Raw genomic sequence first — 27,759 nt, 5'->3', positions numbered from 1 at the left:
GCCTTGGAAGAAGGCGATCTTGCAAGTGAGGGAATGTATTATTTGCTGGTTGGCCTAAAAACTGCATTTCTCCTGTAAGCTATTAATTTGGAATGCTGCTACAAATTAATTTCCTCTGAGCCTGGGTTGCCTGAGCAGTATTTGAATGGATCTAATCAACCTGGATAACTGGAAAGCAAGAGCCAAGAGTCTGGAAAAGAAACAGTGATGTTGAGGCCTTCCCTGACCATCCCTTCCTCCATTAGAGAGAAAGAAAGGGAGAGAGGTGGGAGGGTGAGGGGAAGGGGGCCAAGTCAAGAAAGGGACATGGGGGTTGCAGACAGGCAAAATTTCCCAACTTCATGCATTTGCTTAGGGCCAACCTTGAGAGTTAGCTCTGTACCTGACCCTTAGAAAGTTCTTCCTTACTTGGTACCATTCCAGGTGACCCACCCTCCCACAAGAGGCTATTCCTTATCTCTAATAAGGGGCAGAAGGAACTTTTAAGATGGTGGCTTTTGGACTATATCCTAAATACTAAATTTCAATTTCCACCTTTGCAGTAAAACAAAGTCTTCATTCTATATCGCTTTTTTTTTATAATCAAACTTTAAATGATGAAAGAGGTTGAATTAGGGTATTCAATGGTGATTATTTATCACATTATGTCATTAATGTCACCCATTGTGTCATTAGAGTGAATCAGCTTAAGGTGAGGTAATGGTGGCCCCAAAAGTAGATTATGTCATTAGAGAGTCACCCTTTGGCTGAAAATACTGTATACTTGCCCTGTGATTCACACATCATCTAGAAGCAAATCCCAAACACCCAGTTTAGGTGAAATATTATTTTTGAGCTTTTAGAATTTTTGTATTCCCCTCAATGGAGGCCGAGTTACCTAAAGGTGCTGCCAAAGTCAGAGGGTGATTGACTTTCATCGTTACAACCTCAAAACCCTAGGTCATTAAACAGTCCACATATTTTAACCCCAATTTCATATATATATATATATATATTTTAAAGATTTTTATTTATTTGACAGAGAGAGTGGGAGAGCACAGCAGGGGGAACAGTAGAGGGAGAGGGGGAAGCAGGCTCCCCGCTGAGCAGGGAGCCCGACGCGGGGCTCGATCCCAGGACCCTGGGGTCATGACCTGAGCCGAAGGCAGACACTTAACCATCTGAGCCTCCCAGGTGCCCCCCCCCAATTTCATATATTTTATAAAGTTGTGAGTACCCTTTAGAAGGGGCCCTGGAGGAAATCTATATGGATACAAAACCTTTTTAAAGTGAATTTTATATTTGGCACTTCATGGACAAAAAAGTCACAAAGCAATGAAAACAGATAGGAGCAAGCTTTGTGTTTCAAATACTGTTACCTCATGACTTCAGCAGTTAAGACAAAAGCAATCTCATGTCAGCATTAGGCAGGCAGCCAGAAAATCTCTCTGAAGTAACTGCATGAGAAACAAGATGTTTTGTTTATGTCTTGTAAAAAGTTCACAAAGACTCCATTATGTGGGAATGTTAAGTATAACCCAAGTGACAACTCCATCCTAACATAGGCCGTGTCTGATCTTGCCTGGCCCAGAGCAGAGACTGCTCTTTTCACAAATATTTGGATTAGACACTCTCCGTTTAGGTTTCTTATTAACACAGTGTGCCACTGTCCAGATGAAGTGATCCTCCCTGTCCGGTGGGTGCCTCCACAACCTACTACAACAGCACCAGGTAAGGGCACCAGACCCTGGGGGGGCAATGAACGAATGAATGGTAGTGCCCTGCCTTCCTCCTTCATCCATATGCTTCCTCCTGCCTCTGCGCGCTGTGCGTCTGCATGTGTCGTTCAAAGCACTGCAAAGCTGACCTGGATCAGAGGCAGTGTAGTGGTTCAGAGTATGGATTCTGGGGCCAGGCTGTCCTACTTCAAATCCTGGCCCCGCCATTTACTAAAAGTACCTTAACCTCGGTGTGCCTCAGTTTCCTTATATGTAAAATAGGTATGATGATAACCGTGCCTACTCACAGGGTTATTACAAGGGTTAAACGAGTCTGGGCACAGAAAGGGCATAGAGCATCTTGCTCCTGGCTCATAGAAAATGCTCTGTAAGTGTTAGCTATCATTGCCCCTGGTTCCAGTTGCTGTGATTTGGAATCACATCTGTCAGGAGAGGGTCATCTGGTTTATAGGAACACTCAGGTGCCAAGACAGCTAGAAAGCCTATCATAGGAACTAATTTGAGGCCCTGGCCTCCTAGAGGCCACCCAAGGAGACCAGAGTCTTAGGGGGCAGTTTCACTAAATTTTGTTATTGGGTGGGGCCAGGGTAGGCTCGGCCATCCCTAATGATGGACTTCGCCATTATTTCTTACAGGAAGAGAGGATTTCACATACACGGTTTTGGGTTAAGAGGATTGTTCCAAAACATATGTCTGCACTAAAGACCTTCAACCAAAGATTTAGTCCCAAGAGTTTTAGTAGCTCCATCTTTACTAGGAAATGGGGGTCTGGAGTTGGTCTGGCTGGCCAAGCATGGTGTCTGGGGTGCTTGGTGGGGAGACCCTGGGCGCCGGCATGTCCCACTAAGCCTCGGCCACCCTGCCCCACTATGCCAGGTACTGTTGGCTGGTATTCTATAACCATTCCTCTATTTCCTTTGCCTACCTCACACTGCAGAAGCTCAAAGTCATCAAATACTATGTGGTCTTGTGGGTACTGATGTGACACAACTTTGGCCAATGAGACATAAGTAGAACCCTTCTGAGAAATATTTTCCTCTACTTTCTGCCTTTGGGGACAGTTATTTGAAGATAAAATGCTTATAGCTGTGGCAACCATTTTGTGGCCATTAGGTAGCAAGTCCAAGGGCAGAAGAGCCATTATGCTGAAGACTGGTAGGTGGAAGGACAGAAAAACCCCGAAATCTCTCTGTCCTTGTTGAGCTCCTGAACGAATCCTGGGACTGCTTATCTCTGGACTCTTTATGAAGTAAATAATAAATGCTCTTAGGGTTTAAGCCACTGTTAGCTGTTTTTCTGATATTTACAGCCAGAAGCATTTCCAAATGATACCTTAACTCTTATCCCATGTGTCTAGTTGTATACTTGAACTGCTGTCCTTTCTCCTGATTTGTAAACTCTTTGGCCAGGAAGCAGGCCCTTGTCTGTCTGACCAGGCTTTGACTGCCTTACCAGCTTTTCTACTTCTCTCTCTCCAAGGTGCTGGAGTTGACTATCCTCAGCCACTGGCTGAGCCCCAAGGATGCCCTGCTTACCTGTTCTCACATGCAGAATCTGGCCAGGTATTCCTGCCATGCTGTCCCATTCACTGAATTGCACCCCTGCTGTGTTGATGTCCCTCTAGACCCAAGGCTTCCCTATTATTTGGAACATTTTGATTTGAACTACAGGCCACCCAAGGCAAGGTGAGTTTCCTTAGTCCCAGTCCTGCCCAGTTCTGCCTGACTCAACGCTTCCCTGATAGGCCTTTGGCTGAGGCAACATCCTAGCATGGCTGGTAGCTAGGCCCACACTGGCTGGGATGCATACAGTTTGGAAAGTTAAGGTTGAGAAACTGTTCCTCTCAGGCCTGAAGATGTTGAGCTCAGGGTGCTTTATCCCTTACTCCTCAGGATTTCTTGTGCTGCTGACTTGTCATTTTGACCTTAGCCAAGAAACCTGATCTTAATCCCTGCATTGCATCTGTTCAGAACGGTTTCTCTGCAAACAGGCCGGGATTGGAAGAGTTAGGAGGTTTTGGCTCTGGTCCTGCCTCTCCCACAAACAAATCAAAGCAGGCTGCTCCTGTTCCTTTCTGGGCTTTTATTTTCTGTGTACAAAATGGGATGTCCATCCTTTGCCTGACACTGCTGTTTACATATTTTAGGAAGTGAATTTTAAGCTTAGAGACACAATAAAAATTACAGAGTACACCTTGAAGGAATTATTTAGAGCACTGAGGGAAATTTATATACGTTCTCATGGTGTCTTTTTAATTTTGAGGTTTGGGGAGTATAATGAAAATTTCACTGGAGCCTGTCTTAATTTTAAACAAATCACATTAATTTTCCCCCAGGGTTTTCTAACACACCAGAAATAAATTACAGAAAGGAGAAAAAGAAGCACCGAATCGTAATTCTTCCCAGTTGTAAACCTTGCTTTTTATATGAATTAAGTCTTTGATCCCTAAAAATCCATTTTGCTCTTGGACACATTCCAGAGACACTGCCCTCTTGGGGAAGCAACTGTGCCAGGGACGGAATGGCTGTTTGGGGATGAGGTTTCTCCTACGACTGTGCTGATCCAAGAAAGAAACTTGAAGAATGGGAGTGGGGCAACGAGCTCTGTGTTCCTGCTTTCTGGCACATGCAAGGTACCTTCTGTCCTTTTCAATTCACTCTGCTGCTTCTCTCTGCTCTCTTAAGAAATGCAGGCCCTGACTCTTTCCCCTATAGTGCATTTGTCTTTGTAACTCTGCAAGGCCCTGGCAGTCCTGCTGCATAAACTCTGTTGGTAATGGTGAAGCCACTAGTGTATAGTCAATTCTGTCCTTAGGTAAACTCATCTGTTTTTCGTATTTGAGCATTTCTAGGTGCTAGCTACTGTCCACAGATGTACTGAGAGGCCAAGTGGGTGCAGGGCACCAAAAGAAGAAAGCCCATTTGGGGTAACTCATACTGTGCTGGTTACAGAGACTTTTTAAAAAAGTTTTTAAAATTGTGGTCAAATATGCATAGTATTTGTCATGATCATTTGTACGTATACACTTCAGTGGCATTAATTACATTCCCAATACTGTGTACCCATCACCAATACAAACTCTGTACCCATTAAACAGCAGCTCCTCATTCTTCCCTTCCCCCAGCCACTGATCACCTCTATTCCGCTTCCTAATTTTCCTATTCTAGATATTTCGTATAGGTGGGATCATTCAATATTTGTCCCTTCTGCCTGGCTTCTTCCACTTAGCATAGTGTTTTCAAGGTTCATCCATGCTATGGCCTGTGTCAGAACTTCATTCCTTTTCATGGCTGAATAATAGTCCATTGTATGGATAGACCACATTTTGTTTATCCATTCATCTGTCCACTGACACTTGGGTTGTTTCCACATTTTGTTGTTGTGAATAGTGCTGCTATGAATGTTCATGTATAGAGATCTGTTCAAGTTCCTACTTTCAGTTCTTTGGGATAGATACCTAGGAGTGGGGATGCTGAGTCATAAGGATTTTACATGTGGACATGGTATCATTCGCACCAATACAGGCAGTAGGGGTTTGCAAAGATAAGACACGTAGCCATGTCCAGAGGGCTGAGGTAAGGGTCAGAGCCAAGTGCAAGAAGAAAGGGTTGGAAGAGATGGACTATATGGTTGTCCCATAAGATGCTGAGATCCGGTCAGATCCACAGTGAAGGCCGAACCAGGGGTCAGGAGCTGGGTAAACGGTCCCTTTGTAGAAAGACTGCAAGAGCTCCAGGGAGGGTGGAACAGAGCTGACCGACAGTGAGACTGAGCAGCCAGGAAGGCAAGGGGCAGAGCGTCAAATAGTGGCCATGTAGTAAAGAAACAAAGAATCCACAGGAACCAAATGGCTGGGCAGAGTAGGGGTCAGGGGCCAAACTAGTCATCTAGAAGGCAATATAAGACCTGGAAACTAACAAGCTTTGATCCTGCAGCCATCCCCCCAAGCTAGAAGGCCTTTTGTATCCCTCCTGCTGTTACAGGGAGAAAACTGGAATGGCTCTTGATTTGCGAGGAAGGGCATCTAGATAAGGGCCCATTCTGACCCAAGCCTACCTGTGGGAAAGGATCGCTGAAGCCATTCCCTTTTGAGACCAAAGTGAGCAGCTAAAGGCTCAAGATGATCCATCATCCTGGACTATGACACGAGGAACTATTACAAAACAGCACCGTTTTATTATATGTTGGACCCAAGGGTAAATATACTGCATGTGTACTGAGCAAAGTGTTCTGTTAGGACGCCAAGAAACACACATACTAAATTCTAGGTGATGACTAATTCCCAACTACTTGGCTTAAAAATAATGGCAGAGGCCACTTCAGGCCACGGAGGTCAGTAATTCTATGAGGGCACAAACCAGGTGGCGTCCTAATCCCCCTGCGCTGCAGCCTGCTGGGACAGGAGTTTACACCTCATCTCCAGGTTTATCCCTCGAGCGGGGGCAACAATAGAAAAGGTCATCTAGCAAAGACAGCCAGGAGAACAGCTGCCTGGGCCAAATGCAGGGTAGGTGAGCTCTCAGCCCAGAGCTGTACGGCTATCCATGTTCGGGCTCAACCAAACACGGCGACACAAATCAGATGGTCCAAAACCCTCTTGGCTGGAATCCCAGGTGGTTTTCAAAGCAGCCTTCTAGACCAAATTATTTCTGGGGTCAGAAGTTGCACAGCCCAATCTGGCTTTATCTGTGAGCTTCACTGGGACTCATCTCCACTAACACTGGCATCCACGTATGATTAGGAAAGTTTCCTCTGCCACATCCCTACCGCAGAGAATTGCACCAGCGCTTTCAGAAAGCACCCAAACCCTGCTCTGGATTTGCACAATGCACAACCCAAGTGGAGAGAATGCACATTATGAGAGAATGTAGCTCAGGTTCCTTCGCTGAAGCCTTCTAAAACAGGCCTCGATAGGAATAGGCCCCACTGTCATCACTCTGACACTTTGAGAGAGAGTCCTCTGCTTTCTGGCTTCTGATGCATTTCTTTACGGCAGCTGCTTTCTCTGGTGGTGTCTCACAGCCCCTTCATGGCTGCCAATCTGAAGTCCTTCAGGCTCAGAGATGCCTTTTATGAAAACCTCCCCGGGATTGCTTGCTGCTCCCATGGGCCTCTCCCTCCTCTGAAAACCTGAAGTCACTTGCCATATTCTGTTTTATAGGTGTATCTTAAACTCTACTAGATGATGAACTTCTTGAGGTCACATGATTTTCTTCATTCTTCCATTTCTCCAGTGGGTCTTATACTTAACAGGCGTACAATGATATTGATAGAAAATTAATAAACTCACAGATACAGAAGGAAATTATATTTAGTATAATTTTTTTGGAATCCCTATTCCATAAAGTTGTGCCAGTATATTTTGGGAAAGTGTTTTTAAGTGTCTGACATTCCCAGTGTTTCCATATATCTGTTTTTCTCCTTTTTCCTAGTAGAAAAAGCACCATGTGCTATATAGTATTAATTAATTAATTAATTAATGATTAGTTAGGTCCTAAATGCCTCTGCCGCTCCTCTTCCTTCAAGGTGCCTAACTCTCATTCTTTCCGTCCTCCATTTTCTACCGCTCATGCCTCACTTTGCCTGGCAGTGGAACGGGTCAGTATGTGACCTCACCAGTTTTTGTTGTGAGGACAAAATAATAAGGTGATGCAGAAATGTTGAGAAAAGTGACCGGTGCCAGGCAAAGTGAGACTGGACTAGGAACTTTTCAAACGCCCATGTAGAATGACACATTTGACCATATGGGAGAAGACAGCACCATAGAACAAGCTGTTAGTCGTAATGAGCTCTGGGGAGATCGTGTACCATGAGAGTCAAGCAAGGACCAGGCAGAGAACAGGACTAAGGACATTTCCTCCATTAATCATGGGACTGAGAACAGAGCTCTCCTGTGCACCCACTTAATCAAAACAGCATACCCCCAAAGCAGAATTTCCTCCAAAGCAGACTATACCTAAACCACACAAGTGCATTACTTCAAAGTCGCAGGAGTTGCCTTCCAGAACAAGACAGCCTATTAAAAGATGAGTAATGTGCGTTTCTTCCTGGAAAGAACAAATCAATACCCCTCATTGGGCCCAATGCCACACACCAGCCTCCAGTTGTAGGAGGGGATGGAAAGGACAGCTCTTCCTTCCCCTCCTTCTGGTTCACCCACCTCACTCCAGGGGAAGGGACATTTCACATCTTCTCTCCCCACACTGGCTGAGTCTGAAGTAAAAGAAGTTTCCCTCCCCCTAAATAATACACTTCACATTTCAGCTATGATGGATACTCTGTGGGCAAATATTTTCTTCAAAACCCCATGCAGACTTTAGGTTTGGATTACTCAGAGAAGTACAGTTGTTCATACTGTAGATTCAACTACAACCCCTCGATGGTTCAATTCAGTTAAATACATGTTTATTTTAAGCTGAAGATGTTTATTTGAGCTTCTACTGTGCACCAGCTACTGTGCGGAGCATTACGAATCGTCATTTCTTCTCTTGTTTTATAAACAAGGAGATTGGTATCAGAGAGGTTTAGTTGTACGCCCAAAGCCACACAGCTGGTAAGTGGTAGAGCTGGCTTTTGAACCCGAGTCTCTGTGGCTCCAGAGTCCTTACTTTTAACCATTAGGCTATGGTGGTCATAGCTGTGTGGCAAGCACTGGATTGTTAGGAACACAGGAATGAATCAGATTTGCTTCTTGTCCCCAAGTGTGAGAGACTGAGGTGGGGGAGGGGCAGAGGGAAAAGGAGAGAGAGTCCCAAGCAGACTCCATGCCCAGCGCGGAGCCAGATGTGGGGCTCAATTTCACCACCCAGAGATCACAACCTGAGCCAAAACAAGTCGGAGACTTAACCGACTGCACCACCCAGGCACCCCTCATCTATCTTTAATTTGGAGTTTACTGGATATCATAACCCGCTGTCAGGTGTAAAGTGAAGAGTCACAGAATTTAAGGTCTTGCCCAAAGCAGGGTTAGTAGGTGACCGAATAGGGATTCAAACCCAGGCAATCTCACCTGATTCCATAGCCCACACGGCTAAGCACTGTGCCACATTTCTCCCTGCAAATATTTGCAAACAGATATTTACATAAGGTGTGATAAGCTCTTTAACAGAGGTAAGTAAATGTACTAAAACATACCACAGCTTGGGCGGAAGAGTCAGACGCCAGGTTTGGGGCTAAATTGGTGCCACTAAGGGAGGTGGCAGAGATGGGAAGGGCATTCCATGCCAGGGGCCCCAAAGAGCAGGAAGGTGGCTCTGTGTCCATCACACATAGCTCCTCACTTCAGTGCCCCATTCCAAGTGACCCAGTAGCCCGGATATTGCAGAACAGTCTCCCACTACCAGTGGTTTGGTTTGTCATTTCTTGTTGGTTTGTTTGTTCATTTGTTACTTTTTATTGAGGTTTTCCTCACATACACTAAAGTGCTCTAATCTTAAGTGTACAGCTTGATGAATTTCTATAAAGTTATACACCCATGTGGACACCACCCGGAGTAAGATATAGATCATTTGCATAGCCTGAGAAGGTTCCTTCCAGCCCTGTCCCAGTCAGTACCCACACCCTTCTCTTGAGATGATCAATGTTCTGACCTCTAACATCTCTATCAGCCGGTTTTGTCAGTTCTTGAATTTCACACAAATGGAATCATACAGCATGTGTTCTTCTGTATCTGGCTCCTTTCCCTTAGCAAAATGTCCCTAACATGCCTCTCTGTGGTTGTGTGTAGCAGCGGTCTGTTCTTTTCAGGACTGTCTCATTTCCATTGTATGAATATACTTCAATTTACTCATCCACTTTAATGTTCACGGACGTTTGAGTTATTTCTAGTTTTTGGATATTATGAATAAAATACCACATCTAGTACACGTCTTTTGGTGGACATATGATCTCATTTCACTTGAGTTTATACCGAAGAGGGGAGTTGTCAAACAAAAAGGTATCTGTGTGTGTGTGTATATCAAACCAAAAAGTTCGCACACACACACATGCGCGCGCGCGCGCGCACACACACACACACACACACACACACACACACACACATTTAGCTTTAGTAGGAATGGCCAGACTATGTTCCAAAGTGATTATATCAATTTATACTCGTCTATCAGCAGTGTATGAAAGATTCAGTTACTCCACATTCTTATCAGCATTTCATATGGTTCAGTCTGATCACTGTTTTTTTTTTTTTTTAACTTCCTATTTTGGAACAATAACCAATTGGAAGAACCACAGTCAAGATACAGAGCTGTATAGTTTTACCCATAGCTGTGTAGTATGCTCCCCATACCATCCCAACCCTTGGCGGTCACTAATCTGTTCCCCATTTCTACACTTTTGTTATTTTGAGAATGTTACCTAAATGGAATCTTACTGTCTGTGACTTTTCGAGATTGCCTTTTTCACTCAGCATAGTGCCCTTGAGATCCATCCAAATTGTGTATATTAAGAGTTTGTTCCTCTTTTATTGCTGAGTCGTATTCCATGGTATGAATGCAGCACACTTTAACCATTCACCTGTTGAGAATATTTTAGTTGTTTCTGGTTTTTGGCTATTACAAATAAAGCTGCTGATGAAAAATTATGTACAGGGTTTTGTATCACTCTAGGTTTCTGTTTCTCTATGATAAATGCCCAGGAGTGAGATTGCTGGGTCATAAGGGAAGTATATGTTTAGTTTTTTCAGAAACTGTGAAACTATTTTCTAGCAGGGCTGTACCATTTTACATTCTTCCCAGTAGTGAAAGAGAGATCCAGTTACTCTACATCCTCGAGAGAAGTTGGTTTTCTCACTCCTTTTTATTTTCTGTTTACTCTGTTTTGTTTTTTCCTGCTTTCTTGTGGGTTACTTGGACATTCTTTAGAATTCCATTTTATTTATGTTTCTGTGATTCGTGTTTGATTTACTGTGTTTCATAGTGTATCCCTCTGAAAAATGTTGAAAATGGTATATAAAATGTATATTACATATACATAATTTATCATGGTTTGCTAGTATCAACGTGTTACCAGTCCGTGTGAAGTGTAGAAATCTTACTTCCCCTTAACTCCCTTTACCCTCTCCCATTTATAATATAATTGTCTTAAATATTTTCTCTACATACACTGAGACAGTATGTAGTCAGACTGTAATCAGACAGTATCATAATTTTTGTCACATGTAATGTGGAAAACTCAAGAAGAGAAGGAAGGTCTATTGTATTTACCCATATTTTTATTCCTTCCATTATTTGTCCTTCTTCCGTGATGTTCCAAGATTTCCTTTTATTATTTCCTTTGTGCTCAGAGAATTTTCTTTAGCTGTTATTTTAGCATGGGTCTGCTAGTGACAGAGTCCCTTATTTTTCCTGGATCTGAGAATGTCTTTATTTCCTCTTTTATTCCTGAAGGTTATTTTCACTGGATGTAGAATTCTGGATTGGTGGTTCTTTTATTCTTTAGCACTTAAGAAATCTTTTGACCTCCTCAGTTCCTTATAAGAAATTTACGTCATTCGAATTGTTTTACCCCTGTAGGTAATGTGCCATTTCTGTCTTGCTATTTGCCAGATTTTTCCTTTGTCTTTTATTTTCAGAAGTTTGACTATAATGTGTCTTTGTGTGAAATGCCTTAGATTGATCCCACCTGGGGTTTACTCAGCTTCTTGAATCTGTTCGTATCTCTTGCCAAATTTAGAAAAGTTTTAGCCATGATTTCTTCAAATACTTCCTAAGCCTGACCTTTCTCCCACCCCCATTTTGGACTCTGATGATTTGAGTGTTAGATTTGTTATAGTCCCACAGGTCCTTGAGGTTCTATCATTTATTTTTTAAAGTATAATTTCTCTCTATTGTTCAGATTGGGTAATTTTTTAAAAAAGAATTTATTTGAGAAAGAGAGCGAGAGTGAGGGGGAGGAGCAGAAGGAGAGGGACAAGCAGACTTGGTGCTGACTGCAGAGTCCGAGGCGGGGCTCCATCCCACGACCCTGAGATCATGACCTGAGCAGAAATCAAGAGTTGGGCACTCAACCAACTGAACTACCCAGGTGCCCCTAGATTGGGTAATTTTTATCATTCTGTCTTCCAGTTCACCAATTCTCTTGTATATTCTTTACATTCTGCTGTTGAACTCATCCAGTGAATTTTGAATGTTGGTTATTGTATTTTTACTTCTAAAATTCCCATTTGATGCATCTTTGTGTCTTCTATTACTTTGCTGACACTTTCTAATTTTTCATTTTTTTCAAGCATGTTCATAATTGCTCATTGAAGCATGTCAGATAATTCTAACATCTCTGCCATTTCAGTAATGGTATCTGTTGATTGTCTTTTTCAAGTTGAGATTTTCTGGTTTTTGGTGTGACAAGTGATTTTCTGTTGAAACTTGGACATGTTTGGTATTATGTAATGAGATGGTGGATCTTATTTGAAGTTTCTGTTTTAGCTGGTCTCTTTTGACATCACTTTGGCAGGGAGAAGAGAGGGGTGCTGCCTTGTTACTGATAGGTGGAGGTAGAAATCCAGGTTCTTCATTGGCCTCCATTCACACCTGGATGAGGAGAGCTCTGCACTACTGCTAGGTTAAGGTGAGAATTCAGGTTCATTTCCTACTGGGCCTCTGCCAATACCATCCTGGCTGGGAGGAACAGGGTGCCTCTTTACAGCTCTCCAAATGGCTTCCACTTATATCATGAGTGGGAGGCCTCATTACTACTGGGTGGTTGTAAAAATCTTGACTTTCCACTAGGCCCCCTTTGACACCACTCCGGGGGGGAAGGGAAGGTGTGCCTCATTACTGACAGGTAGGAGTGGAAGTCTAGCTTCCCTATGTGGTCTCCACTGACACCAGGTGGTTGGTGAGCCTTGTTACTGCCCAGTGGAGAAGAAAGTCTGTGCTCCTCATTTGGCCTTCTCTGAAAACACCTTGGTGGGGGACTTATGATGCTTGTTTACAGCCTGGCAAGTACAGAAGTACGGATTTCCCAGTCAGCCTTTGTTGATGGAGATGGGCGTGGGGGCTACAGTATTTTCTCTGGTGTATGCTGGGGTAGATGGTTATTGTCTAAAAGCTTTCTGTCTTTCTAGTTCGTCCCTTTTGTGATCCTTTGGCTAGGGAAGGCAGGCTTTTCTTGGGGCTTCTTTTGGTCCGTGCCCATTGGAATTCTAGTTAGCCAGCTTCTCCAGTACCCAGACTGGGATATTTGAGGCAAAAACAAAAAGCCAAAACCAGGAACTCACCACCATGTTGTTTTTCAGGACTCAAGGTCTCTAGTTTGTCTACCTTCTTTTCTCTACCTTTCTGAGTCTCCTTATATTTGTTTGATATATAATGTCCAGGAGTATTCAGGTGTACTTAGTGGGTGAAATAGGGCAAAGTACAACTACTCTATCTTTCTGAAAGCAGAAGTCCTTTCTGAAAGTTGTTTTAAAATGCCATTTCATGGGGTCATACGCTTCTGGAGTGTTACCTCATGGGCTGCTATGGTGAGGGGAGAGTGTGACAGAGGGGAGTGTGGAGTGGTCTTTCAGTCTCTAGGAGTCCCTCCCTATGATTTCATAGAGCAGCTTCACTTTTGTTGATTTTATATATTGGGGTTCCATCTAAGATCTCAGGGATAGAAGGGTTCTGCTGTTTAAAAGAAGTTGGAAACCACTGCCACAAACTATTGAAATGTCCTCAAATTCCAATGTTTTGGTTTCCATACTGTGTCTCTCTCACTGTCTTTCACACCTGAAAGAAGTGCAAAAATCTTTTGTCAAAACCACGTGTCTATGTTTTTAATTTGGGCAACATGGTAGCCATAACCATATGCCATGAAAGCAAAGTGTCTTGGAAAGTCCTAGATATTTGCACACCTAACACAGATTTTCCATTTTGCTGGTGGGACTGGGGAAAGGATTCAGCCTTTGGGGTCTAAATGCCTAGATTTGAGGCTAAACTAATTCCTAGCTGTGTGATCCTATACTAATGATAACTTCTCAGAGTCTCCATGTCCTTATCTGAAAACAGGGTAATAATATCTAATTTATGGGATAATTTGTTAAATGCTGACAGCCCATACTCATTTAAAGGGCTGGCCTCTGCAATGTTGTCCAATACAGCAGCCACTAGCCATGCATGTCTACTGAGCATTTGAAATATGACTGGTGCCACTGAGGAATTGAATTTTGTTTTATTTGAATTAAAATTTAAAAACTGATACTTGATTCAGTTATTGCAAAACTTTGTAGTATATTTGGAACAACTTGTGTTGTGAGTATTTGGAACACCTTGAGTTGGAACAACTGTAAATGTTATGAAATCTAAACACAGGTCAAGAATTTCTGATGAAAATTCAGTGTTTGAATTGCGGTGTGCTCTAAGTGTAAAACACACTGATTTTGAAGACTCAGTATGAAAGAGAATATAAAATTTTAATACTTTCTATATTTATTACGTGTTGAAGTGATAATATTTAAGACATATGGGATTAAATAAAATATATTATTAAAATGAATTCCACTCAGTTCTTTTTATTTGTTTTTAATGTGGCTACCAGAAAATTTAAAATTATACAAGTGGCTTACATCATATTTCTGTTGGTCAGTGCTGTTCTCGAATGACACATATGAAGTAGGTTAATTAACATCACATGCTTTTTACTCTGCTGAGACTGAGCGATTCCTTTAGATAGCTTTATCGCTTAAGCAATTCAAATTTATTTTCTTAAATAGTTGAGCATATATGGAATATATAGAATTTTTGCCTAAAAGTTGGCTGACTGAAGTTATAAGATGTAAGTTCCTCTCCTTATTGTTGGGAGTGCAAAATGATATAATCCTTACCAGAAAACCATTCATTCATTCATTCATTTATTCGGGAAGAAGTTTTTGAGCTTCTACTATGTGTGAGGTGTGCCAATATATGGGACTTTACTGAGCACTTTACTTTCATGGCATGCGGTTATTATGGTCACCATGTTTCCCAAACTAAAAACATAGACACATGTTCACGACGAAAGATTTTTACACTTCTTGCAGACATGAAAGACACTGAGGGAGATAGAGACTGGAAGCCAAAATGTTAGAACTTACTGACTACTTCGGAAGTCAGTCATTTGAAAAATAATTACAAGAATAGTCATTTAGTTGTAGTTGTGATAGATAAAAAAATACCTTTTAAGATAAACATGCCATTTGTACAGAAACTTTCCCTTTAGGAAGTTACCCTAGAGAAATAATCATAGTTGTGCCCAAATGTATGTACAGGAATGTTCCCCAAAGTGTTAAAATAGCAAAAATACCTCGAAAGAACCCAAATGGTCAACAATTAGAGACTGGATATCTAAAGTAACCATTTGACAGAAAACTGTACAGTCATTAAAAATCATGTTGAGAAAGACATTGAATGATTTTAAAATGTGATCATAAAAGCAATATGTACATTATCATCCTGATTAAATAAAACACACAAATATTATAAATATTTGTAAAAATACAAATATTATAAAACATATAAAAGTACAGGAGCGATCTTCACCAACATGTTAATAGTATTTCTCTGGTGGGGCAATGAGTGATTTTTCCTTCCTCTTTTGCCTTTGTGGCATTTCTACATTTCCGTCACAATGAACATCTTTTCATTCACTATCCAGAAAAGAAGATAAATACATGTATTTTTAAAGGGAGCTGATTGAATCAAGCTGTATATCATTTCATAATTGTGCTTAATTGGGACAGAAGACAGGAAATGAAAAATGGGAGTGTTAGTCCTATAGGATTTCACAGTTAATTAAAAAAAGTTAGGCCATGTTTATTCTGTATTCATTGCTTGTTTGAAACAATTAACATTAAAGCCAAAAGAAATTTAAGATAAATGAAAAAGATAGCGACCTTAGCAACCTGAGGGGAATAGGAAATGATTGTTTCTTCTGTGCTTGATTGGGTTCATCATCATGAGCCAGATTTCTCTGCACATTTTGTAAATTCAGGTGCTTTACAAATTCACAGTAAAGGTGTTTAATCAAAGCTGGGATTGGTTCTATTACAAAAATTCAAGGTCCCCTTCAACAAGATGGAGATTACCTCGGGTTTATAAATAAGCTACAAAAGAAGAAGCAGTCTTCATGTTTCACCAGCCACCTGATACCACTTGGCTTATTCTGTGTTTTGCAGGACCAGGAGTTGGGTTCTTCCTTCCCCGTTGTCCCTGCTCCTTGGGCTGTTCCTGCCACCGTCCAAGCAAAAGGCTCCGCAAGTCTCCTACTGTGATGGCCCTGAGGACTTTGTCTTCAGCAATAATCCTGTTTCCTTTCCTCAGGTAAAAATGCTTAGGTTTAAGTGGTTACTTAAACGGGGTTGGTGACACAGTGCCAGTGAGGGGAAGAGTGCCAAAGGAATCAGGGACAGACGACTTAGAGTGAGGACCAGACCAAACCAACGTTTCTATCTGCTCTATTATGAGGAGGATATACATTTCCAAATGCATGTCACACGCACCTGAGTAGAAAAAGAACTGTGGTCCATTGGTCAAACTGCTGACCTGCAGAGTTTGAGGACATGTCCAGGGAGTAGAGGGGCAGGGATCAGTAAGGGAACATCACAAGGTCCCAGGCAAATAACAGCACACCAATAACAATAATTACTACATTAATTTAATATCTACTTTGAGCCAGACACTGGCCTGGGTATTTTTATTTATTGATTGATTTTTATTTATTTGAGAGAGCGAGCGAGAGCGAGCCAGAGCACAAGCGGGGGGAAGGGCAGAGGGAGAAGGAGAAGCATCCTTCCCACTGAGCGGGGAGACCGACTCGGGGAGACCGACTCGGGGAGACCGACTCGGGGCTCGATCCCAGGACCGGGAGATCATTCATGACCTGAGCCGAAGCCAGCCGCTTAAGGGACTGAGCCACCCAGGTGCCCCAAGGCCTAGGTATTTTAAGTAAGTTAGTTGATTTGCAAATTTATTCTCAAAACCCTTAAAAGGTGGGTCTTATTTTTCTCACTTTACAGATGAAGAAAGCGAGGTTGAGAAAGGTTACAAATTAATATGAACATTATTACTATTGCTACCGCTGGAACTGCTGGTTAATTTTATTGAGCAAAAGCTATGCACCAGCTACATGCTCTGTATTTCTTTATCTCATTTAATCCTGGCAATAACTCAATGATGTAGACATCAGAACACACACCTAGTAACCTGGGATTTATGTCCAGGTGTGTTTGACTTCAAAGTCCAGCTCTTCCTATTGCACCATAGAGTCATTCAACACCAGTTATCTTTAAAAATGGCAATTTAACGATATAAATGAAGAATAGCTGAAGAATGAAACTAAACTTAATTTGTCTTCCTGTTTTAAGTTTGCTGAAGATTTCTTTTAGGGGTTGCTAATAGGTTGTCTGTACCACTAATTTTTGTACTCCTCCTTGAGAAGATGACGTTTGGGGGACTTGCATTTATTGCAGTGTTTATTTCCATCCCATTCATTGAGGAAAGAACCCTTGGCTCACTCAGTGATGATTCTTGGACTTGATCCTCAATCTATTCCCATACTGAGTCTCTCTGCCAACCCAGTTCCCAGCAAACATGGAGCAGTGTCATTATTTTCCTTAAAAGCTTGTCTGAGATCAAATGGGAAATTATCTTCCACTTCAAATCAGGACGGTAGAGATTATGAATAAGTGTCACCTAGTCTATCGGATTTGTCCCCAGTGAGGTAAAAGGAATTCCCAGACCCAGCCATATGTTCTCTCTTAGGCACATTTGTTTTGTTCCTTCCTCTTACAGATCTTGTCAATCAAATGCTCATAAAAAAATTGTTTCGAACCTGAAAAAATCTAGACCACCCTGAGGCTCTCCTCAGTACGGCTGCACACTTAAAAGAAAAATCCAGTCTAATTCCAAAGCCTTCAAGAACAATGCAGATCTTTATTCAATACTCAGCTAGCTCTCCTTTCATTTTTCCCTCCTTTTCCATTTATTTTCAGTCACTCACTCTTACAAGTATGCATTTCTACCTATTCCCCTGATCACAGTGATACCAAATATCAGAGCAGCACAAAGTAGAGGTTGGAGGGGCAGAAGAGTCAGGAGACACACTATGTATATTTACAATTAGTGTCCCTGTTACTTTTTTTTTAAGATTTTATTTTTTTATTTATTTGACAGAGATAGAGACAGCCAGCGAGAGAGGGAACACAAGTAGGGGGAGTGGGAGAGGAAGAAGCAGGCTCATAGCGGAGGAGCCTGATGTGGGGCTCGATCCCATAACGCCGGGATCACGCCCTGAGCCAAAGGCAGACGCTTAACCACTGTGCCACCCAGGCGCCCCATGTCCCTGTTACTTTTTAAACAATGTCTTTGTCCCTTCAAGGTGGTGGTTCTCCACCCACTGCATCTTTGAATCATGTGGGAAATTTCTATAAAATATCTGAGGCCCCAAACCCCAGCCAGACCACTTAAATCAGGATTTCTGCATGGGACCTGAGTACTGTTTTTTTTTAAATTTTTTATTGAAGTATAGTTGACATATAATATTCAACTAGTTTCAGGTATACAACATAGTGATTCAACAATTATATACATTATGAAATGCTCACCACAGTTAAGTGTATTACAGTATGATTGACTATATTCCTTATATGGTAATTTTCATCCCCGTGACTTACTTATTTTATAACTGGAAGTTTGTACCTCTTAATCCCCTTCACCCATTTGGTCCATCCCCCTTCCGTTCCTTTGGCAGCCACCAATTAGTTCTCTGTATTTATGGGTCTGGTTCTCTCATTTTTGTTGTTGTTGTTTGTTTTGCTTTTTAGATTCCACATGTAAGTGAAATCCTATGGTGTTTGTCTTTCTCTGTCTGGCTTATTTCACTTAGCATAATGTTCCCTAGCTTCATTCATATTGTGGCAAATGGCAAAGCTGGAAGTACCACAACCCCCAATTTCAGGACATACTACAAAGCTGTAGTAATCAAAGCAGGATGGTACTGGCATAAAAACAGACACACAGATCAATGGAACAGAATAGAGAGCCCAGAAATAAACACATGCTTATATGGTCAGCCAATCTCAGACAAAGGAGACAAGAATATACAATGGGAAAAAGATCACCCTCAAGAAATGGTGCTGGGAAAACTTGACAGGTACACACTAAAGCATAAAAGTGGACTACTTTCTTACATCATACACAAAAGTAAACTCAAAATACATTAAAGACCTAAATGCAGGACCTGAAACCATAAAATTCCGAAAAGAAAGCGTAGGCAGTTATCTCTTGGACGTCAACCTTAGCAATAGTATTCTGCATCTGTCTCCTCAGGCAAGAGAAGTAAAAACAAAAATAAACAATTGGTACTACTTCAAACTAAAAAGCTTTGGCACAGCAAAGGAAACCATCAACAAAACAAGACAATCTACTAAATGGGAGAAAATATTTGCAAACAATGTATCTGATAAAGGGTTAACATTCAAAATGTATAAAGAACTCATACAACTCAACACCAAAAAAAACCAAAGAATCTGATTGAAACATGGGCAGAGGAGCTGAACAGACATTTTTCCAAAGATATCCAGATGGCCAACAGACACATAAAAAGATGTTCAACTTCACTAATCATCAGGGAAATGCAAATAAAAATGACAATGAAATATCACCTCACACCTGTCAGAGTGGCTAAAATCAACAACACAAGAAACAACAGGTGTTGGTGAGGATGTGGAGAAAAGGGAACTCTTGCGCACTCTTGGTGAGAATGTAAATTGGTGCAGCTACAATGGAAGACAGCATGGAGGTTCCCCAAAAAACGAAAAATAGAAGTAGCATACGATACAGTAATTCCACTTCTAAGTATTTACCCAAGAACAAAAACACTAATTCAAAAAGATATACACATTCCTGTGTTTATTATAGCATTATTTATAATAGTCAAGGTATGGAAACATCCTAAGTATCTATCAGTAGATGAATGGATAAAGAAGAAGTGGTATATATATATACACACACACATACATACATGATGGGGAAAGTGTATTACAGTATGGTTGACTATATTCCTTATATGGTAGTTTTCATCCCCGTGACTAACTTATTTTATAATTCGAAGTTTGTACCTCTTAATCCCCTTCACCCATTTGGTCCATCCCCATTCCGTTCCTTTGGCAGCCACCAATTAGTGTGTGTGTGTGTGTGTGTGTGTGTGTACATATTCCAGTGTGTGTGTGTGTGTGTGTGTGTGTGTGTGTGTGTTTATTGGAATATTACTCAGCCATAAAAAAGAATGGTTTGTTTTTCATCTCAGGTGATTTTAATGTGCAGCCAAAGTTTAAAACCTCTGCTTTAAGAGATCTGTGGTTGGATTCTTCTGTTTCATCTTTTCTAGGACTTAACAAGTTTCCTTTTTGTCTTTCCTGCCTTTTTTTAAAGATTTTATTTATTTATTTGGGGGACAGAGTGAACGAGAAAGAGAGCACACGAGCAGGGGCAGAAGGAGAGGGAGAAGCAAGCTCCCCTGCTGAGCAGGGGGCCCGACATGTGGCTCGATCCCAGGATTCGGGGATCATGACCTGAGCCAAAGGCAGACGCTTAACTGACTGAGCCATCCAGGCACCCCTGTCTTTCCTGCCTCTTATTTCATTTTTTTGAGAGGTGATCCTGGGAAATCCCCGTTCGGGGATGGGGAAGTAAGACAGGGCAGGGAAGGCAGACAATAAAGGATGTATTATCCTGGGTGCCCAGTCTGGGCAAGTAGAGCTTAATCTGGTTGAAAAGGTAAACACATACCTTAGAGTTACGCCATCCAAGGAGAAAGGGAGCTAGAGACTAGATCTACCAATTCCTGCCAGTCTTTGGTTGAGGACTGCTCCCAGGGGCTCTTAATTCTCTGCCACTTCTAGGCTGCAGGCAAAACGGGCTATAGTAGCCAGAGAAAGGGCTAAAGCCAGGACCACAGGTACTGACCGAGGGAATCCTGGCTAGTACATGGCAGAGTCAAGCCACACCACAGTCTTGCTCTCAAGCACTGCTAAACAGATTCAGGTTCAGCACGTTTACAACTTCTTTAGTATCTGTACCAAATCTGTTCTTCCTCAGCTTTCTTCTTTTTTTTTCTCTCATTGTCTTATTTTATACCATGATACCTCACACTTCCTCTTTCCTCATATTTCTTCTCTCTTCTCTGGCACTCTCATTTGACACTGAAGGCTATCATAGTCTCCCTCCTGGGCAAATCTGCAGGACAGACTGGTGGTCTAAACACTACCGTGTTTGTAAAACACATATTTGATCATGTCACTTTGCCAACTGTCCTCAAGATCTAACCTTTCTTCTCTTCATGCCTTTACCATATTTTGCATGTGGCTGACTCATCCTTCAATATCTAGCCCAAAACTCGCTTCCTCTGTAAAGACACCTTGCAAAACCAAATTAATCCCCTTTCCTCAGTCCTGTCACTATGCTGTGTGTAAACCCCAATAACAGTATAGTGCTCATTACAAAATCTCCTGAGTATTTATTTACATGTTAGTTTCCTCATACATAACATGAAGACAGAAGTTATTTCTCTTTGTATTCCTTCCCCAGTAGAACGTTCCATGAAATTATGTGTTCCAAAAATGTTTATAGGATTATACCAAATTCATATTGATTTGAAATTGGTTTTGAAATATGACCATTGTTTTATAGGTGTTCTAATAAATGCATTCATGGAAGACATACCTAATGGGTCTAGTCAGAGAAAATTTCATCAGAAATGAGTTTGGGAATTGTCCCAATACTGGGAGAGTGACAATAAAAGTTAGGAAGTGACTGAAATTTGAGGAACTATAATTATATATAGCCAAACTACCTCCTGGAGGACACATTATGAGAATATTCATTATGCTCAACTCATTGTCATGGTGAACTTTTATTTGCATGATAAAAATATAGAAGATCAATCCAAGGTACATGAAGCATCACCAGGTATGTGAGTCATAATCGTTTTCCATAGCACAATAAGTTAGAGGTGGTGGAGAGTGGTATTGGCCTGCCTTTGACTGAAAGAATGGCCTAAAAGGACCCCAGAAAGAATTTGAATCAGATAATCCATTGAAATGAAGCTGTTTTCATTTTGGTCTTATTCTGTAATTTTGTCTGTGTAATTTGACAAATCTGACTTAATCACCACATCATTAGTAATTTAATATACTTCACCTCCCTGAGATGTTGTTGTTCTTATGTTGGTACCTACTTGTATACATTTTATTTTCAACATTCTTGATTCAGGTGCAAGTTGGAGGTGCAGGGGCAGGGGGTTTACAGAGGGAAGGCACTGTACTGGCAATTGGTTTGGAGGTGGACCAAGTAAAATTTGAGGATGTCCTAGTAAATCTGCAATTTATGAGTTGGGGAACATTTCCTTATAAGGAATGGATAAAAGATTATCTCTGTCTTTCTTCTACCTGAATTTTTTAGCTACCTTAACCTTCTCCGTTTTAGAGTAAATAAAATCAATGTCTTAAGTATTTTTTCATTATTTGTTTATTTTTAATTTTGACAATTTTTTAGAAATATGGAAAAGTATGGAGACCAATATAATAAATACCTTTGTACCCATGAGCCATAATTTGCTAATGACTAACATCAAATTTATTTTTTATATAGAAGAGGCATTATAGCTAAACTTGAAATCTCTTTCCCCATTTTTTCCTCCCCTTCCTAGAGGTAATTGTTTTTGTGTGTTTTGTATGTATCCTTATCATTCAATTTTTGGATTAATATATTTAGGTTTGCTTTTAAAATTTTTAGCAGAATTTTCTTTTATGAACATTCTATATCCCAAAGCTGGAGTGTCTTCTTCTAGGCTTCTCCACCTGGAAAACTCCTACTCATCCTTCAGAACCCAATCCAAAAATCATTATCTCTTTGAAGTCTTACCTCAAACCCTTAAGCAGATTAATGGTGAGTTCCTCAGCACTTCCATAGCATTCAGTACCTGCCTCTGTTACACCCCCAGTCTGGTTAGGTTTATCTGTTTTCCTAACTATGAAACTCTCAGGGATAAGAACATGTCTTATTTATCATTGCATTCCCAGGTCTAGTTCACTGCCTATCAGAAAGGAGCATCTAGTAAATATTTGTTGAATGAATAAACTGAAGTTTAGAACATTCTAGTAACTAAGTATCGAATAAATACTTCTTTTATTCAAGGAAGAGAGTTAATATGGGAGTGGGGAGAAAGAACTTGATGTGTTAGGTAGTCTTCAAGAATTGGGACTCATTTGACTTGAGTTTCATTTGAGAATTAAATATGTTTATGCAAAAATCAATGAAGAAAACTAACAACCCAAGTTTGGTAAAAATTTACATTACCCGTTTGAAATTATGCTTATTTCCTCCATGATAAAGTAGAAATTTTAGGTTATTTCATCTAAGGAAAATATGTAAAAATAGGAGGAATGGAGGAATTATGAATATTCATGAGGGATTATTACTATATTAATAGAAAAATGAGTCAGGCCCAAACTTTGTTCAATCTGGGTCATAATTGCTCGCTGACATAAAATGTGAGCTCTAAAGACAAGTGCCATTACAATTTTTATGAAAGCACATTATCCTTCAAAATATTTTAATTAAAAGTACTTAGGAAAACAGAGCACATTCAAAGTTTTTTCCTCCTTTTTTCCAGGTGGGGTGGTCAGGGAGAAAGCAGGTCAGAAACAGTTCTGGAGATGAAGAGCAACACGCCTCACACCAGCCCCAGAAGTGCCAATTGCAAGTAACAGCTTGCAAACTGCATAGTTCACACTGTGGTGGCAAGTGATTTTTCTACCACTCAGCTTCATATTCCAAATTTGGGGGGATTTTAGATGTAAATGTCCCCCAAAACTCTTTACTTTTAATTTTCAAGGATGTTCAGGGCATCCGTCTAGTGTCTGACCTTGTTTCCAAGGGCTGTAAGATGAACGGGACCCCGAAAGATGACCTTGGGGCTTCCTGAGAGGCAAGTCACTGGTCATGGCATTTGACCTGATGGAATGCACCACAAAGATGTCTCTTCTGTTGTGTGTGTATGTGTGTTTGTATGAGCTACCTCACAGTTGTAAGATTGACCTGATAGCCATCTTCTAAATTCTACCTATTCCAGGGCTTCCTACCCTGGAGTTAATTTAGAGGGCTTAAGGACTTATATCTTTCTCTTCACTATATTCTAACCAAAATTTAGTACTTATCTCAATTATGAATAGAGGCAATGAACTATAACAATATTAGGTATTGATCTATAACTTTATCACCAACGGAACATGTATTTTCCAAGGACGTTATAACTGTTGGAATTGTTGAAACACTGTTTATGCGCATCAGTTGGAAATTATGACAGTTAATGGAACTACCTCTGGACTTTATTAGTGAATGCATTAATAAATCAACACATATATTTATTTATTTGACAGAGATAGAGACAGCCAGCGAGAGAGGGAACACAAGCAGGGGGAGTGGGAGAGGAAGAAGCAGGCTCATAGCGGAGGAGCCTGACGTGGGGCTCGATCCCATAACGCCGGGATCACGCCCTGAGCCAAAGGCAGACGCTTAACCGCTGTGCCACCCAGGCGCCCCTAAATCAACACATATATTATATCACAAGTTTATCTTTAATATTTTGATAACTATCTTGATATAATTGATTAGCTTTGTAGTACTATAGATTTTATTTTATGCATTAAAAACATTATTCTGAGGAGGGACTCATAGGTTTTCTTAAATGCAAAAGGGTCCATGGCAGAAAAGTAAGAATCCATGGTATCCAGAAGGACTGAGCTTCTTCAAATGAAACACTATAAATGCAGTTGTGGTGCAGACCAATGTTTTTGAATCTTTGTAAGGTCATTAAGCCCTGTCTTCAAACAATAGCTCTTGTGGAAGGCCAATATATACGGTACATCAAAGCATGGCTGCCCTGTTTGAGGTGGGACCCTTAGCCCACAGCCCCATCTTGTGGCCTGTCATTTCGAAGTTGGCCCTACATGATGTCACAAAATGAAGTCCCTGACTGACTACCTGTAGCCTTCAACGGTGTCAGAGAGGGCAATAGAGAACAGAGGTAGAAGAGAAAAAAGTAACGGAGGTTGAGGAAGGCCAGTGTAGAAAGCAGACTAACAAAAGATAGAGGAAAGTTAGGGAGGCAAACCTTCATGCCACTGGGTAGGATATCTTTTTTTTTTTTTTTAAGATTTTATTTATTTATTTGACAGAGATAGAGACAGCCAGCGAGAGAGGGAACACAAGCAGGGGGAGTGGGAGAGGAAGAAGCAGGCTCATAGCGGAGAAGCCCGATGTGGGGCTCGATCCCAGAACGCTGGGATCACGCCCTGAGCCGAAGGCAGACGCCCAACCGCTGTGCCACCCAGGTGCCCCTGGGTAGGATATCTTTGATGTACCAGAGGCAGCTAGCCCTCCTTCCAGTTTTGTATTACAGTTGACTCTTGAATAACATGGATTTGAAGTGCGTGGGTCCACTTTTATGTAAATTTTTTACAGTGCAGTGCTGTAAATGTATTTTTCTTATGATCTTAATAACATTTTCTTTTCTGTAGCTTACTTTATTGTAAGAATACAGTACATACTACATATAACAAACAAAATATGTGTTAATTGCTTATGTTATTGATAAGGCTTTTGGTCAACAGTAGGCTCTTAGCAGTTGCACTTTGGGGGAGTCGAAAGTTACACTTGGATTTTTGACTGTGTGAGGGCCAGGTGCCCCTAACCCCTGCACTATTCAGCTGTAGTTGTAGAAATCCAGTACTTTTATTATGAGAAGCCTGTTTGCTTGCAAGAGTCAGAGGAAAAAGGATGAAAATTTGGTCTTGCTGCATGAGGGCAGACTTGAACAAATGGGGTATTCTCTCAGACCCACACTGGAGGTTCAGGGGAGGCTTCTTGGTAGAAATGACCTCTGAAAAGGAACTCATAGGACAACCTCTTGAATCCTAGTGGATGCTGTTGGTGCTCTGCCCAGGTCTCTTTTACTAGTCAGTGCATTAGCCACCTAGCTCCTGTGAGTTTGGAAGCCCCTGCTCCAGAGTTGCCCTGGGCTCAATGTGGCTTCTCCCACCTCCAGCCCCACAGAAAAGACATAGGGGTGCCAATGCTGTCGCCTTATTGGCGGATGCCATTTGTACTCCAGAGCTCTTTACTGCATCAGGCTAAAGCTGGTCTCCACGTAGTAAAGAGAAGGGCCATATGCACCCCAATGTTCATAGCAGCAATGTCCACAATAGCTAAATCGTGGAAGGAGCCGAGATGCCCTTCAACAGATGACTGGATTAAGAAGTTGTGGTCCATATATACAATGGAATATTACTCAGCTATCAGAAAGAACGAGTTCTCAACATTTGCTGCAACATGGACAGCACTGGAGGAGATAATTCTAAGTGAAATAAGTCAAGCAGAGAAAGACAACTATCATATGATTTCTCTCATCTATGGAACATAAGAACTAGGATGATCGGTAGGGGAAGAAAGGGATAAAGAAAGGGGGGGTAATCAGAAGGGGGAATGAAACATGAGAGACTATGGACTATGAGAAACAAACTGAGGGCCTCAGAGGGGAGGGGGGGGGGAATGGGATAGACCGGTGATGGGTAGTAAGGAGGGCACGTATTGCATGGTGCACTGGGTGTTATACACAACTAATGAATCATCGAGCCTTACATCGGAAACCGGGGATGTACCGTATGGTGACTAACATAATATAATAAAAAATCATTAAAAAAAAAAAGCTGGTCTCCAGCTGAGACCACATTTTTGCAAAACATCTACCCCTTCCTACCCTGTTTCCCTCACCCACTTATCCCCAGAGCACTCCCACCACAACCATGTGAACAAGAGTCCCATCTCAGACTCTACTTCCAGGGAACCCAAACTAAGACCTGGATTCCTTATCCCTCCCTCCCTCCCTTCCTCCCTCTCTCCTCTCTCTCTCTTCTTTCCTAAGGCCAGTTTTATTGAAGGCAGGAGCAAAAAACAAGAGGCATCAGGACACAGAACTGGAGTTCACTGGCTTCATAATTTTACCTTGGATTTGGGACAGGGATTACTCTATTTTTGTATAATCACTGCCTTTGCCTAAAAGCTTATCAGTTGCCTTGAAAAGCAATGAGTCTCTCCTACTTACGCCATAGATTTCCTTGGTACCTGATCTTATTAATGTGACGTGTATACAAAATCCTTCCTTATGGATTCCTCATCTTTTTAAAAAGGCAAATAACTCCTATCTCTCAGAATTATAGCAAGAATTGAAAGAGATGGTGGACATACAATTAGAAAATATGATAATTAAGTGCTTCTAACAGCATTAAATTCAATTTCCTCAATTCTTGACCCTCAATGTCTTTAAAGGACTACAGATTTTTGTCTTTTTAAAAAAACACTGTCTCCCACTTTCCATATGCAGAAAGAGAGAAACCAAATATGAATGTGTATGCGCCAGAATGTTGAGAGGCTATGTCACAGAGGGGTTAGTGTGTGGACTGGGGAGTTGGGCTGCCTGAGCACCATCACGACTAGCTCTGTGACCTTGGGCAATTAATTTATGGTGTCTCAGTTTCTACAATTATAAAATGGGAAAAATACTAGTACTACCTACTTTATAAGGGTGGCTAATGCACTGACTACCTACTATATGCAGTTGAATAAAGCACTTAACCACATTCAGTATAGAAACATTAAATATGTTTTAGCCTTATTATATGTACATTCTTTTCCACTTTATTCATGTCTTATGGATTTGATCATAGCTGAAGTCTGCAAACCGTTTTTTCTCACAAAGTTGACTATTATATTTTTGTTACGATACTTTCTTACCTTAATTTTACATTTTTTTTTTTAAACAGGGCTCAAACTCATAACCCTGAGATCAAGACCTGAGCTGAGATCCAGAGTCAGATGCTTAACTGACTGAGCCACCCGGGTGCCCCACCTTAATTTTTACTTTTAAAGAGAGAATTTGAATAATTCACGTTTGAGATTTGTTTGGCTCGGTGAAACACAACTCTTCAAACGTAGAGATCTGGTAGATCCCTGTGTAGTTATTGCTCATC

The 27,759-nt window shown here is 41.2% G+C and overlaps 1 long non-coding RNA gene across 2 annotated transcripts; it reads left to right on the top strand.

The window, feature by feature from the left end:
• Positions 1-1,174: 1,174 nt before the first annotated feature.
• On the top strand, positions 1,175-27,759 carry LOC123000143 (uncharacterized). Of its 2 annotated transcripts, XR_008958794.1 has the most exons (5): positions 1,175-1,710; positions 3,198-3,403; positions 4,198-4,350; positions 15,850-15,994; positions 27,553-27,656. It is a non-coding gene; the product is annotated as an uncharacterized LOC123000143 (long non-coding RNA). The 2 variants fall into 2 exon arrangements; XR_006407914.3 differs by lacking the exon at positions 1,175-1,710 and having other exon boundaries at positions 2,310-3,403; positions 27,553-27,759.

The sequence above is a fragment of the Ursus arctos genome, chromosome X (assembly GCF_023065955.2).
Source record: "Ursus arctos isolate Adak ecotype North America chromosome X, UrsArc2.0, whole genome shotgun sequence".
Lineage (NCBI taxonomy): Eukaryota > Metazoa > Chordata > Mammalia > Carnivora > Ursidae > Ursus > Ursus arctos.
Note: the sequence above shows the minus strand (reverse complement) of the source record. Positions and strands in the feature narration are given on the sequence as shown.